The sequence below is a fragment of the Rattus rattus genome, chromosome 9 (assembly GCF_011064425.1).
Source record: "Rattus rattus isolate New Zealand chromosome 9, Rrattus_CSIRO_v1, whole genome shotgun sequence".
Taxonomy (NCBI): Eukaryota; Metazoa; Chordata; class Mammalia; order Rodentia; family Muridae; genus Rattus; species Rattus rattus.
The window spans coordinates 86,534,386-86,547,510 of NC_046162.1; the positions used below are offsets into that span (position 1 = coordinate 86,534,386).

Consider the following 13,125-nt stretch of genomic DNA (forward strand, 5'->3'; position numbering starts at 1 on the left):
ATGTGATTGAGGTGATCTTGAACTCCTGCTCTCTTCTCTTCTCTTCTCCTCTCCTCTCTCTCCCTCTCCTCTCCTCTCCTCTCCTGTCCTCCCCCTCTCCTCTCTCCTCTCTCCTCCTCCTCTCTCCCCCCTCTCTCCTCCCCCTCCTCCCCCTCTTCTTCCTCTCTCTCCCCTCCCCCCCACCACAGGACTGTGGTTATAAGTCTGCACAACCCACCAGGCTAATATCCTAAGACGGTACTTTTTTTTTTCTCCTCTCACTCTGTAGCCCAGGCCCTGAACTTGCTATGTAGGACTGACTGTCATGATCCTCCTGCCTCAGCGGCCCAAGTACTGAGACTACAGGTGTGGAGCACCTGCTCAGCTCCTCAGTACTTTTTGGTAGGTCCAAAGGTGAAGGCAGACAGTTGCTTGGTGCAAACAAGGCAAGTTCAAAAAACCTCTACTTTGAACTTTTGAAGCGATTGCCTAATGACGTTGAGTCCATGGCTGTGCTTGTGGGCTGTTAGGAGGATGGCTTCAAAGCCAGGCACTATGGCTCAGGAATGATCCTAGCACTGGACAGCAGAGGCAGAAGACTGCCTGCCAGGAATTCCTCCAGCCAGCAAGGACTACACAGTGAGCTCTCTGCCAACCTTGGCTACAGAGTGAGACCCTGTCTCAGAAGACAACTCCTGTCTCAAGCAAACAACCATCGAGGAGAAGTGGGACCTGCTTTAGAGAAAAGAGGCGGGGAGGGGAAACTTCAAGTATGAGATGTACATAGGAAAACTTCACAGTGAAGTTTTTTGTAAGCTAAGTGTGATGGTTTGTATATGTTTGGTCTAGGGAGTGGCACTATTGGAAGGTGTAGCCTTGTTGGAGTAGGTGTGTCACTGTGGGAGTGGGCTTTGTCCTAGCTGCCCGGAAGCCAGTATCCTTCTAGCAGCCTTCAGCCTTTTCATGTAGACCTCTCAGCTCCTCCTGCACCATGCCTGCCTGGATGCTGCCATGCTCCCGCCTTGATGATAATGGACTGACCCTCTGAACCTGAAAGCCAGCCCCAATTAAATGTTGTCCTTATAGGAGTTGCCTTGGTCCTGGTGAAGGTTCACAGCAATAAAACCCTAACTAAGATACTAAGCAAAATATAAAGTTAAAAAAGGAGCTACAAGAAAAGTTTTTTTCTTAAAAAGTGTCATTTTGTTAAATATAAATATAAAATATAAAAATATAAAGGACTAGAGAGGAACTTCCAGAGAAACTGAGTTTGGTTCTTAGCACCCACATAACCATCTGTAACTCTTGTTCCAAGGGACCTTTGCCCTCTTCTGGTTTCCACAGGTACCAACACGCATGTGGCATTCGTTTGCACATACCCACATCCACATAAATTAAAATAACAAAAATAAATCTAAAATATTGTAGACACAAAATATGTAGCAAATATATAACTGTTTCTTCATCTTCATAGTTAGTTATTGTGCATCTGTGTTTTGTCTTCATGTTTGAATATGCTGTATATACATCTGGTATCTGTGGTTCTGAGCTGACATGAGGGGCTGAGGACTGAATGTGGGTCCTCTACAAGAGCAACAGGTATTCTTCAGTGCTGAGTCATCTCTCCAGTCTCCACTTCTTAATTTTTAAAAAAGATTTATTTATTTTTATGTATATGAGTACATTATAGCTAGCTGTCTTCAGACACAACAGAAGAGGGCATCGGATCCCAGTACTGATGGTTGTGAGCCACCATGTGGTTGCTGGGATTTGAACTCAGGACCTCTGGAAGAGCAGTCAGTGCTGTTAACCCTGAGCCCTCTCTCCAGCTTCCTGTTTCTTAATTTTTAAGCTATAACTGACTGAATCAAAACTGACCAAGCTGGTTTTGGTGGCACATGCTTGCAATGCCCCTACTCAGGCAACTGAGGCAGGAGACATGCCATGAGTTTGAAGACAACCTGGGCTACATAATGAGTATAAGACTAGCCTGTGCTAGATAGAGATTTTTGTCTTAAACAAACAAACAAAAATCAAACTGATGTCGCCTTCTGAAGATCTGGGCTTGCTGAGCAAGCATTAACATTCCTCCTTTCCTGCACTCCAAAGTTGTGCAGGGGTGGGCTTAGGGGCAGCAGCAGCCCTAACCACTGTCTACCCCCACTTCCCATTCTAGATGCTTTTTAAATGCTACCCAACAGATTCTGACCTAAAGTGTTTTCCCAGCGATTAGATTCAGCTATTTTCCAACAGTTCCTTAGGACAAGGGGCCATAAACCCTTTACTTATTGACATATTTGCCTAGGACAGGTTAAGAGTCTATGTTCCCCCTCCCTCCCACTCTCAGAATTCCATTCCCAAGTTCATACAACAGGCTTCAAACCGTCTTGAGGACTATTTCTCTATCAAGTGTAGTTCCTGGTTCTTGTCCTTGAAAACCTGTAGTGCCCCTATGAATTTGTGTCACGTTACATATTGCTTTATATAACGGAACATCGTGTTTGTTGTAAGTTCTCAAACTATGCATTGTTGATGTCCCATCAGAATGGACAGTTAAGAGTGGCAGAGTTCAGCATTTTTTTTCCCTAGTGAAGGAAAAGGCTCCCAGGGCCTTGCATGTGCCATACAAGTGCTCTACATCTCAAGTCCTTTTCTGTTTTTACTTTGAGACACAGCCTAACTTTCCTAGGCTGGCTTTGAACTTGTGATCTTCCTGAGTAGCTGAGATTATAAAACTGTGACACCATGCCTGACTCCTTTGGTATGAAAGAATCAGGTAATCTTCATTTTTACATAAAGATTGCTACTGGATTCTTTGTAATTTAAGACTTATTTTTTAAATTGTGTATGTGCCCACAGAGGACAGAGGCATCCGATACTCCTGGAGTTGGAGTTGGAGTTACAGAACTGCCCAACATGGATGCTAAGAACCAAATTCAAGTCCTCTGCAAAAGTAGTACCCCTTAAGGGCTGAGCCCTCTCCAACCCCAAGGTGCTATTGGGTTTTTAGAAAAGGCAAATCAAAAAGGGCCTACCCTGTGATTGTTGGTGAAGCTTGAATTCATCTCCTGTTTACTATATTACTATGACTACCACTGCCACTACAACACTATTACTACTATTATTACTATCTATTACTACAGCTACAATGCTAGTACTATTACTACTACTGCTACTACTGCGGCTGCTGCTACTACTACTGCTGCTACTACTACTGCTGCTGCTATTACTACTACTGCTGCTACTACTATTACCATTACTGCTACTACTATTGCTACTACTACAACTGCTACTACTACTATTACTACTGCTGTTACTAGTACTACAACAGCTACTACTACTATTGCTACTACTACAACTGCTACTGTTACTATTACTACTACTGCTACTACTACTACTATTAGTACTGCTACTGCTACTACTTTGAAGCTTTGAGAAAGGGTCTCTCTATGTAGCTATGGCTAGCCTGGAACTATCATTATGTAGACCAGAATGGCCTTGAGTTCATAGAGATCCACCTGCCTCTGCCTCTCAAGCTCTGGGATTACATGCATGTGCCACCACACCCAACAAATTCATGTCTTAATTCATATTCATGTGTTGTCATTTTTAACGTGTGTGCACACGTGCATGTGTATGCCTGTGTGTGGAGATGGAAGGACAATCTTGGATGTCATCCTTAGGAGTACTATCTACCTCTTCAGAGACATGGACTTCTCACCAGCCTGGAGCTTACTAATGGGCCAGGCTGGCTGGGCTGGCAGGGGAGTCCCAGGAGCCCTGCTGTCTCCGCCTCCCCAGCACTGAAATGGCAAGCTTACACTATCACACCATTTTCTTTACATGAGTAATGGGGATCAAACTCAGCTTCTCATGCTTGCAATGTGCTTTGCAGACTGAGTGGCCCCTCCGCCAGGATCTTGTTGGTAGTTTTGAGTCTTATACAGTTGAGGATGACCTTGAACTCCCCTGCTTCTTGCCTCTGAGTGCTGAGTGCCCACCCAGCTACATCATGCTAAAGACTGAAGCAAAGCTTCGTGGTCATTCTGCCAACTAAGCTTCAATCCCAGCTCTGGTTTTGTTTTTGCTTTTGTCTGTTTGCCTGTTGGTCTGTTTGCCTGTTGGTCTGTCTGTCTGTCTGTCTGTCTTTACAATTGTCTCCCTAACCTAGACTAGCTGAATTCATATATGCAGCCCAGCCTGACCTAGAAGTCATCATTGGTATTCTTGCCTCAGCCTCCCAAGTGCTGGGATTAAAGGCAGGAGTTAATAAACTAATTTTATAGTCTTCTTTCTCAGATTTTTATATCTCTTGTACTTACATCTCCTTCTGGGACGCCTTTTTAAAAAAGATTTATTTGTACCACTTAAGACTAAGTGGTGTAGGCTGGACTTGAATTTATGACAATCTTCTTGCTTCCGTTTCCCAAGTGCTGGGATTTCCAACATTTTTTCTTTTCCTTATCCAAAATTTTGACCTGAATTTTAAGGAAATGCAGCTTCACTTGTACACTGGAATTTTAGGCCAAATAAATCTGATCTCCCCGTACTGTTCTTTCATTTGGTGCCACTTAGCAACAAATGCTCTTTGGGATTTGTTAGGGGCGTTCAAATGGACTCCTGTGAATTTGTGCCACCTAGTGGCTAAAGTAGTAACTGCATCCTGAAAAGCACAGGGTGGTCATGAATCAATGCAACACAGGGAAGTCAGAAGTGGGGTCTGTACTGCCCAGTGGGAAAATGCTTCCTAACAGCCAATGATTGCTCTACTTCAAGTCTCATTTTCTAAACGACTTAAAGTAGAATGGGACAGGATAGATTCCGAGGCTTAGAGCCCTGCTCTCTGCAGGATTACACGGTGCCCTGAAGACTTTCCAAGGATCTTACTCAAGTCACTCCTCCTCCCTAATATGCTAGAAATGAAAATAAACAGTGCGGGGTACAGGATCCTTTTTAACCTCTGGAAGAATCAAACTCCCTGCTGAGAAGACACAAAGTAGAGGATCCCCGAACCAGACGTATGGAAATATCAGTAGTCTCTCGTAGGATGAGTAGGCTAGGGCATGTCTGTCTAGGGCTGTGTCAGAAGGAACTCACAGAGTCACTGTGTTCACTAGACTGGTCTTACCTTCTGAGTGCTGGGATAAAAAGTGTCACCATGCCTCTTCCTCCTCCTCCTTTACATATATACATACTTTGCCTGTGAGCTGCTCAGGGTTTAAAGATACCTGCCACCAAGCCCAAGAACCCAAGTCCCCTCCTTCTCTGGGACTTACAGGACTTAGAAAGAACCAACTTCTATTGTAAGTAATTCCCTACACTTCACAAGCACGTGGCAGGCTTCTCACCCTGCACAAATAAAATTTTTAAATATAATTTTTTTAGAATTATTTATTTTATGTAAGTAAGTACACTGTAGCTGTCTTCAGACACACCAGAAGAGGGCATCAGATCCTATGGTTGTGAACCACCATGTGGTTGCTGGGAATTGAAATCAGGACCTCTGAAATAGTAGTCAGTGCTCTTAACTGCTGAGTCATCTCTCCAATCCTTTAAATATAATTTTTAAAAGATCAGAATTTTCTTATGTATATATGTGTTTGCCTGTGTAAGCTTGTGTGTACCATGTATACACAGGAGCCCTGGAGACCAGAAGAGGGCATCCTGTGTCACTGTCCTCTGTGCAGTAAGCATTCCTGACCACTCTCTGGCTCCTGTGTCACCGTCTAATGTGCATTTTACTTATTTTGTTTTTGCCTTTTGAGACAAAGTCTTAATTAGCCCATGCTAGCCTCCAAATAACTATAGCCAAGGATGGTCTAGAAGTCCTGACTCTCCTGCCTCCTTCCAGAGTAGAAGTTTAGGCTCATCCTCAGCTACATAACCATTAGAAACCAGTATGGGCTACATGAGACTCTCAAAAAAAATTAAAAATAACTGCCAGGATTTGAGGTTCTAATAGTCCCACCTGGTTTCAAGATCTCGTTTTCACTTTGCCTTCTATGGCTGGATTTAAAATGTTCTTAATGCTTAGCCTAAAAAGTTCTATAAAATGAAACATCTCAAAAACCTCCCAATTTGTTTTCTATTTTATTTATTTATTTATTTATTTATTTATTTATTTATTTATTTATTTATTTATTTTTGGTTCTTTTTTTCGGAGCTGGGGACTGAACCCAGAGCCTTGCGCTTCCCAGGCAAGCACTCTACCACTGAGCTAAATCCCCAACCCCACTATTTATTTTTGAGATAAGGTCTTATCCACTTGCCTCTGTCTCCCAAGTGCTGAGATTAAAGTCATGTGCTTTTATTCTATTTATTTATTATTTTATCTATTTATTTACTTTTTAAAAAAAATTATTTATTTTTACACTCCAGATTTTATTCCCTCTTGGTCTACTCTCCAGCTGTTCCACATCCCATACCCCCCCCCCCCGCCTCATCTCCACGAGGATGTCCCCACCCCCCATCCCACCAGACCTCTAAACTTCCTGGAGCCTCCAGTCTCTTGAGGGTTAGGTGCATCTTCTCTGACTGAACCCAGACCCGGGAGTCCTCTGCTGTGTATGTGTTGGGGGCCTCATCTCAGCTGGTGTATGCTGCCTGGCTGGTGATCCAGTGTCTGAGAGATCTCGGGATCCAGGTTAATTTAGACAGCTGGTCTTCCTACAGGGCTGCCCTCTTCCTCGGCTTCCTCCAGCTTTTCCCTAATTCAACCATTTTTTAAAAAAAGATTTATTATGTATACAGTGCACCAGATCTAATAATAGAAGGTTGTGAGCCACCATGTAGTTTGCTGGGAATTGAACTCGGGACCTCTGAACCTCTGGAAGAGCAGTCAGCGCTCTTAACCATTGAGCCATCTCTCCAGCCTGCTGTTTATTTACTTTGAGACAGGGTCTCTCTATGTAGCCCTGGCTGTCCTGGAAGTCTCTGTGTAGACCAGGCTGGCCTGGAACTCAGACAGACACATGCCTCTGCCTTTCAGTTAACATAACAACTGCACGCATTTGCGTGTGGGAGGTGACTGTGATGTCTCAATACACGCATATAATATATAGGAGGCAACAGGGTAATCATCGTTTTCATCATCTTAACCTCACCTTGGGGACATTTAAAACCCTCGTCGAGCTAGGTATTCGGAAATGTTCACTAAACTGTTAACTGCAGCTGGAAGTGCTACAGAAAACCAGAACTTCTTCCCAACAATGTCTCCATACTCCAAACCCAACCTTTTCCCATCCTTCCTCCTCCCTACCCTTCCGAGCTTCTGTGGCCTCCTCACTTGCATTCTCCATCTCTGGGGGCTATTATTTTTTTAGCTTCCACTCATTAGTGGAAGGATTGTGAAGGGCTCTACTTTATCAGCATGCATGACAAAGCAAGGTGGTTGGGTTGTCAGCATATCCCACCCTATTCTCTTTGTTTTGGTTTTTCCGAGGGTGTGTGTGTGTGTGTGTGTGTGTGTGTGTGTGTGTGTGTGTGTGTGTTTATGTCATTTCTTTTGAGAAAGGGTCCGATGTAGCCCAGGCTATCCTCAAACTCATTATGTAGCTAAGCCTGGCCTTGAACTTCTCACCACCTAAGTGCTACCTCCTAAGCGTAGCTGTGTACCACCACATTTGGCCCTATTTAATTCTTTTTGTAAAATTACATCTTTTTATTTAATCACATGTGTATTCAGATACCCATGTGTGTGCCATGGCACACATGTGGAAGTCAGAGAGCAAACTGGGGGATTCAGTATTCTCCTTCCACCATGTGGGTCCCAGGAATCAGATTCAGGTCATCGGGTTTGACTGTAAGCACCTTTCCCCAGCAAGCAATCTGGCTAGCCCTGTTCAAGTCTTTATGTCAGAACATGAGGGGAAACAAGACAAAACAAAACCAAGTCATCAACTTCTAGGATCAGTATGGTCTTACTGTGAAACAAAACCAGCTAAGTCCCGTATTCTGCTAGATTCCGCCATTCTAGATTTCCATGAAGACACCACAGTGTTGGAGTAAATGCAAGGTGCGGCAATATCTACACCTCGGGGATATGTCCGCTTAAAAAGCAAAGGAGTGCACGCTGCTATAACTCAAGCTATTTGGTAGGCACAGGCATGACCGCTTGGATCCAGAGTTCCAGGCCACTAGGGAACAGCATGGTGGGATTCTATCTCAAAACAACAGCACCAACCACACCAGGGTACGAGATAAAGGACCTCTGCCCAGACTGTCTGAGCACAGGGAAGATGGACTTCGGCAAAACACTCTGTACGTGCCAGAGCGATGGCATGGTTGGAGAAGTCTCTCTGGAAGCCTCCGCTGCTACACTACTGCCTCTGTCCCCCAGGAGCACTCTCCCTCTCCACAGAGGATTGCATCCCGTTTTATCTATCCTTGTGGGAAATCCTTTCACTCCAATAGGTTGCTTCTTCCTGGTGGGTTGATCTTAAGCTGTTATATCTGTAGATACTAATCACTAACATTAGTGCATACCATATAAGAATAAAGGGCTTCGCCTGCTCTGAGGTAAGGTCAGAGAAACAGGCAGGTTGATGTGAGCCCCTGCATCTGTTGTCCGATACCTTCACCGGCCATCTTTTCTACAAAGTTCTAGACAGCACAAACACAGTGAGCTGCCACAGTGCCAATCTGACAGCACTGCTTTCCAGCAGAAGACCACTCGGCGACCGTCTTCCACGCACTAGTTCAACAGTTACCTCTAACATACGTGAGTCAGGTGTGGCAGACACTTGTCATCCCAGCCCTTGAAAGTTTGAGGCCAGCCTGGACCATATGAAAAAGTCTAAAGTGGGGGGGGGGAGCCCTAAAGCTCACCAGGTTTCCTAATTATTCATGTTTGTTATAGCTGTTTTCGCTGGGATTAGTGGTGTGTACCACCCCACCCCACCCCTCTTCTTCCCTTTCTTTCTTTCTTTCTCTCTCTCTCTCTCTCTCTCTCTCTCTCTCTCTCTCTCTCTCTCTCTCTTTCTTTCTTTCTTTCTTTTTTTGAGACAGAGTCTCTCTATTTAGTCCCAGCTGTCCTTGAGCTCATTTTATAGACCAGGCTGGCCTTGAACTCACAAAGATCCACCTGCCTCTACCTCTTAGTGCTGAGATTAAAGGCACACCCCACCCCCATGCCAAGCTAATAATCATTTCTTCCTTTGGTGGGAGGCAATATGAGACAGGGTCACTCTATGCAGCCCTGGATGTTCTGGAACTCACTATATATAGACCAGGTTAGCCTCAACTCACAGAGACATGTCTACCTCTGCCTTCCATGTGCTGGGACAGCCAGGGCTACACAGAGAACACCAGCCCCCAGAGTTTCTCTATGATACCTTCTAAATATCTTCTGGATTTCTCAGAGTCATTCTACCTCCTAAACTAATTTTTACAAAGCAGTGGTCGGCATGTGGCCGAGAAGCTTGACTCTGCACTGAGCTGGTGGCTTACGTTCTCAATGCATTGGTCTCTGCATCACTGCATGGAGGTAATACCACCCCCTTGAAGGGGTTTCCTAGGACTAAAATGAAAATACACACACACACACACACACCACCACCACCACCACCACCACCACCACCACCACCACCACCACTAACAACCACAATATATACAGAGAGCCTTAAACAAAAGCTATTTTGGTACTTTACTATGTCATTTTGAAGAGTGTGTTTGTGAGTACAAGATTAAATAGTAGAGTTGCAGAGAAAAATGTTCTTGACATGATTATAGATTCTAGAAAATTAATAAAATGAGCAGAGACACAGTGAAAAAATGTGTTGGCTGTGTGAAAATACCCAATTACAGTCATTTATATAAGCAGTTAACATTTAAGGCCTAATTATCATGCAGCACCATAGCAATTACACATATCATTAAATATGCATCGGGTTAACCTTTTTCTGAGTTCCTTCCATTTGATTACAGTAGTAAAGTACTCGCTGAGCTCAAAGAACAGTCTTCAGCTAATTACTCCTGATACACAGGTCCACTCACTACTCACCTCCATGAAATGGGACAGACCCGAGTCCATCTGCACTTGAGCCCGTTGTACTCATCCTAGTGCAACTCTATTTGTCCCATGACCTGTGAGGTAACAGACTCTCGACTCTCGTGTTGAGCAGTGACAAACTCTGTTTATTTGCCCCTTGCTCTCAAAACCTATTGGTCTCTAGAAAATGGGAGCCACTGGTTCAAATAACATAAATATCCTAATGCTTCGTGCTACACACAACGGAACCTATAACAACTTTATTTTTAATATTTTAAATTATGTGTAGGAATGTGTGCGCACATGTGACTGTAGTGCCTATATTGGCCAGAAGAGGGCAGTAGGACCCTCCTGGAACTGGACAGATGGTAGATGCTGGGAACCAATCCCAGGTACTCTGGAAGAGTAGGCAGTGTTCTTAAGCACCTTGTTCTCTCCCCAGCCCCAGACTCCTGGTCTTACGCAGTGCTGGGATAGAATTAAGAGCTTTGTGTAGACTAGGCGAGGACTGTACTGAGTTTCATCCTCACCCAAAGACTGTTTGAATTAGGTATTATCACGTAATATATACAGGAAGGTAATAGCTGAGATTCTTCTTCTGGCTGGTTTTTTTTTTTTTTTTTTTTTTTTTGAAACATATTCTCCCCCCTTTTCCTTGGTTTTTTTAAAAATAAAAACAATCCTCCTGCTTCAGGTTCTAGAAGCTAGGATTACCATGGTCAGCCACCATGCCCAGCTTTAACCTGGATAAATTATTTATTAACACTTTTAATTTAAAAGTTTTACATTCACTTATTATCGTGTACATGTGTGCATGTGCAGGAATGTGTACGCATGCCATGTAATGTGTGTGGACATCAGAGGACAGCTCGCAGGAACTGGTTTTCCTTCCACTCAGTGAGTTCCAAAAGCAGCAAGTGCTTTATCTGTGGAACCATCTTGCTGGTCTGGCTTATTTTGGATTTTCACTTTAAAGTTGTGGTGGTGTGGGCAGCATGTGTCGTAGTACATGTGGAGGTCACAAGACAACTTTCAGGAGCTGATTCTCTTCTTTCGCCATGGGTTTGGAGATCAAATTCAGACATCGGCCTTGCACGGCAAGTGCTTTTACCATGGGCTTATTTTACCAGCTCTTCTGAACTTGGACAAATTCTTAGCAGTGGTAATGGGCAGAGAGACAGGACTCAAATTCAGGAAAGTATCAAAGTCCGTCCTCTCAAAATTATATTAAAAAACCAGGCACGGTGGCACACTCGTTTAATCCCAGAAATTGGGAGGCAGAGGCAGGGGCAGAGGCAGAGAGGCCGAGGCAGAGAGGCAGAGCCAGAGGCAGAGACAGAGGCAGAGACAGAGGCAGAGGCAGAGGCAGAGGCAGAGACAGAGGCAGAGGCAGAGGCAGAGGCAGAGGCAGAGAGATCTCTGTGAGGTCCAGGCTAGCCTGGTCTACAAAGCTAGTTCCAGGACACCTTAAAAAACAAAATAAAAAAATTTAATGATATCAACCAGGCCAACTTCCTTATAGACATTTCAAACATCCACTGTGCATACATTCACTGCTTGCTAAGAGTACAGATTGTCATCAAACGATGACAAATGTTTTGGGAGCCTGTTTTGACAGTCAGCAGGTGGAGGCCCTGTGTGTCAGGCTGAAAGGTATGCAGCCAAGCTGCCGAGTAGGCATATTTAGTTTTTCTGAATTTCAGGTCCTACAACACTTCCACTTGCCCCCAACTCTTTCGATTCTATGCATGGAAAGCCTGGTTGAGTCACGAAGCAGCTATCCTGTACTTTGCTGTTGCTGCTTTTTAAAGATTTATTTATTTTATGTACACCAATGCTCTATCTGCCTGTACATCCCCAAGCCAGAAGGCGGCATCAGATGCTACTATGGATGGTTGTGAGCCACCACGTGGTTGCTGGGAATTGAACTCAGGATGTCCCTACATCCCAAGTACTAAAACTACAGGTATGTGCCTGTTGTGGTTTGCCCTGGAGTTATCTGTATTTTGATGCTAATTCCATTGCCCCAAGGACAGTGCCCTGTCGCTCAGGAATCAGGTGACTTTACCAGAACCTTCTCCCCATTGAATTTGTAAGGTACAGGTGAGGGGCAGGTACAGGATAGAAGGAGGCCTGTCATTGGAGGAGAAGGAAGGATGGGCAGGAGAGAAGTTTGAAGGAAGAGGAGACTGGAATGGAAAGGAAGGAGAGACAGGAGGGAGAGGGAGAGAAGCCATGGCAGGTGATGTTAAGATTCCACTCTGTGTATTTACAGCTTGTTATTAATGTTCTTGAGGGATGGATGGTACTGGGCTTTGTATGTTTAGGTGAGCAATTATATCTTACCAATTGGGTCAAAAGTTATTGTGTTGTGTGTTCTTTTATGTGACGGTTTGAGTGTAGGAAAGTGCAGCAGCAGGAGACAGTGGGCCACCGCGGAGTTGGGATGTGTTTCCACCAAGATATGAGGCACTGAGGTGCCAGACATAGGGGGATAAAAGACAACCTTACTTTTTTTTAAATTTTTTTATAGTTTTACAACAACATGTGCCACTATGCCACATAATCCTCCTGCCTCTGTGTCCCAAGTGTCGAGAATACAAGTGCACACTGCTGTGTCTGATTCTGGCTGTGTTACCGTAATGATTTAGGCAAGTAAAGTTGTGAAGTGGGACACAGCAGGAACCTTTATCAGCATCTGCCCCTTCTTCACCCTTCTCATCTTCCTGAGCTCTCTTTAGAGCTCATCTTCCTGATGTATAAAGCTACCAGGCTGGCTGTCATGTAGGGACGAAGATATTAAGGGTGCTTCAACCCTTCTCTGACAGCTGGTTGCGGTAGGGGCAGACCAAGTCATATAAAATGTGCAGGAACATTCTGTGAAGAAAAGGTTTCATTCCCTAACTCTTCTTATTTCTCAATTTGTGTTCTCTTGACTTAGAGGCCTAACGTGGCAGCGTCTGGTCAGTTAGGAGAGGCACCTCGTTGAAAACAGTGCACCTCACTGCTGTCCCAGTCACAGGATTCGAGGATGGAAGGGACCGTCTCTGGATGACAGCATGGACACTTGCTCCAGTTCTCTAACTCTTCCCACTGAGGTTGCTACAGAGAGGACCATAGCAAGGGGGAGAGAGGAGGTCAGCAACGCTCTGAGTGTG

The 13,125-nt window shown here is 44.4% G+C and overlaps 1 protein-coding gene across 1 annotated transcript in view; it reads right to left on the minus strand.

Moving 5' to 3' along the window:
* Positions 1-13,125, minus strand: part of Acaca (acetyl-CoA carboxylase alpha) — a 259,500-nt gene that overhangs the window by 240,364 nt on the left and 6,011 nt on the right. The window lies entirely within an intron of this gene.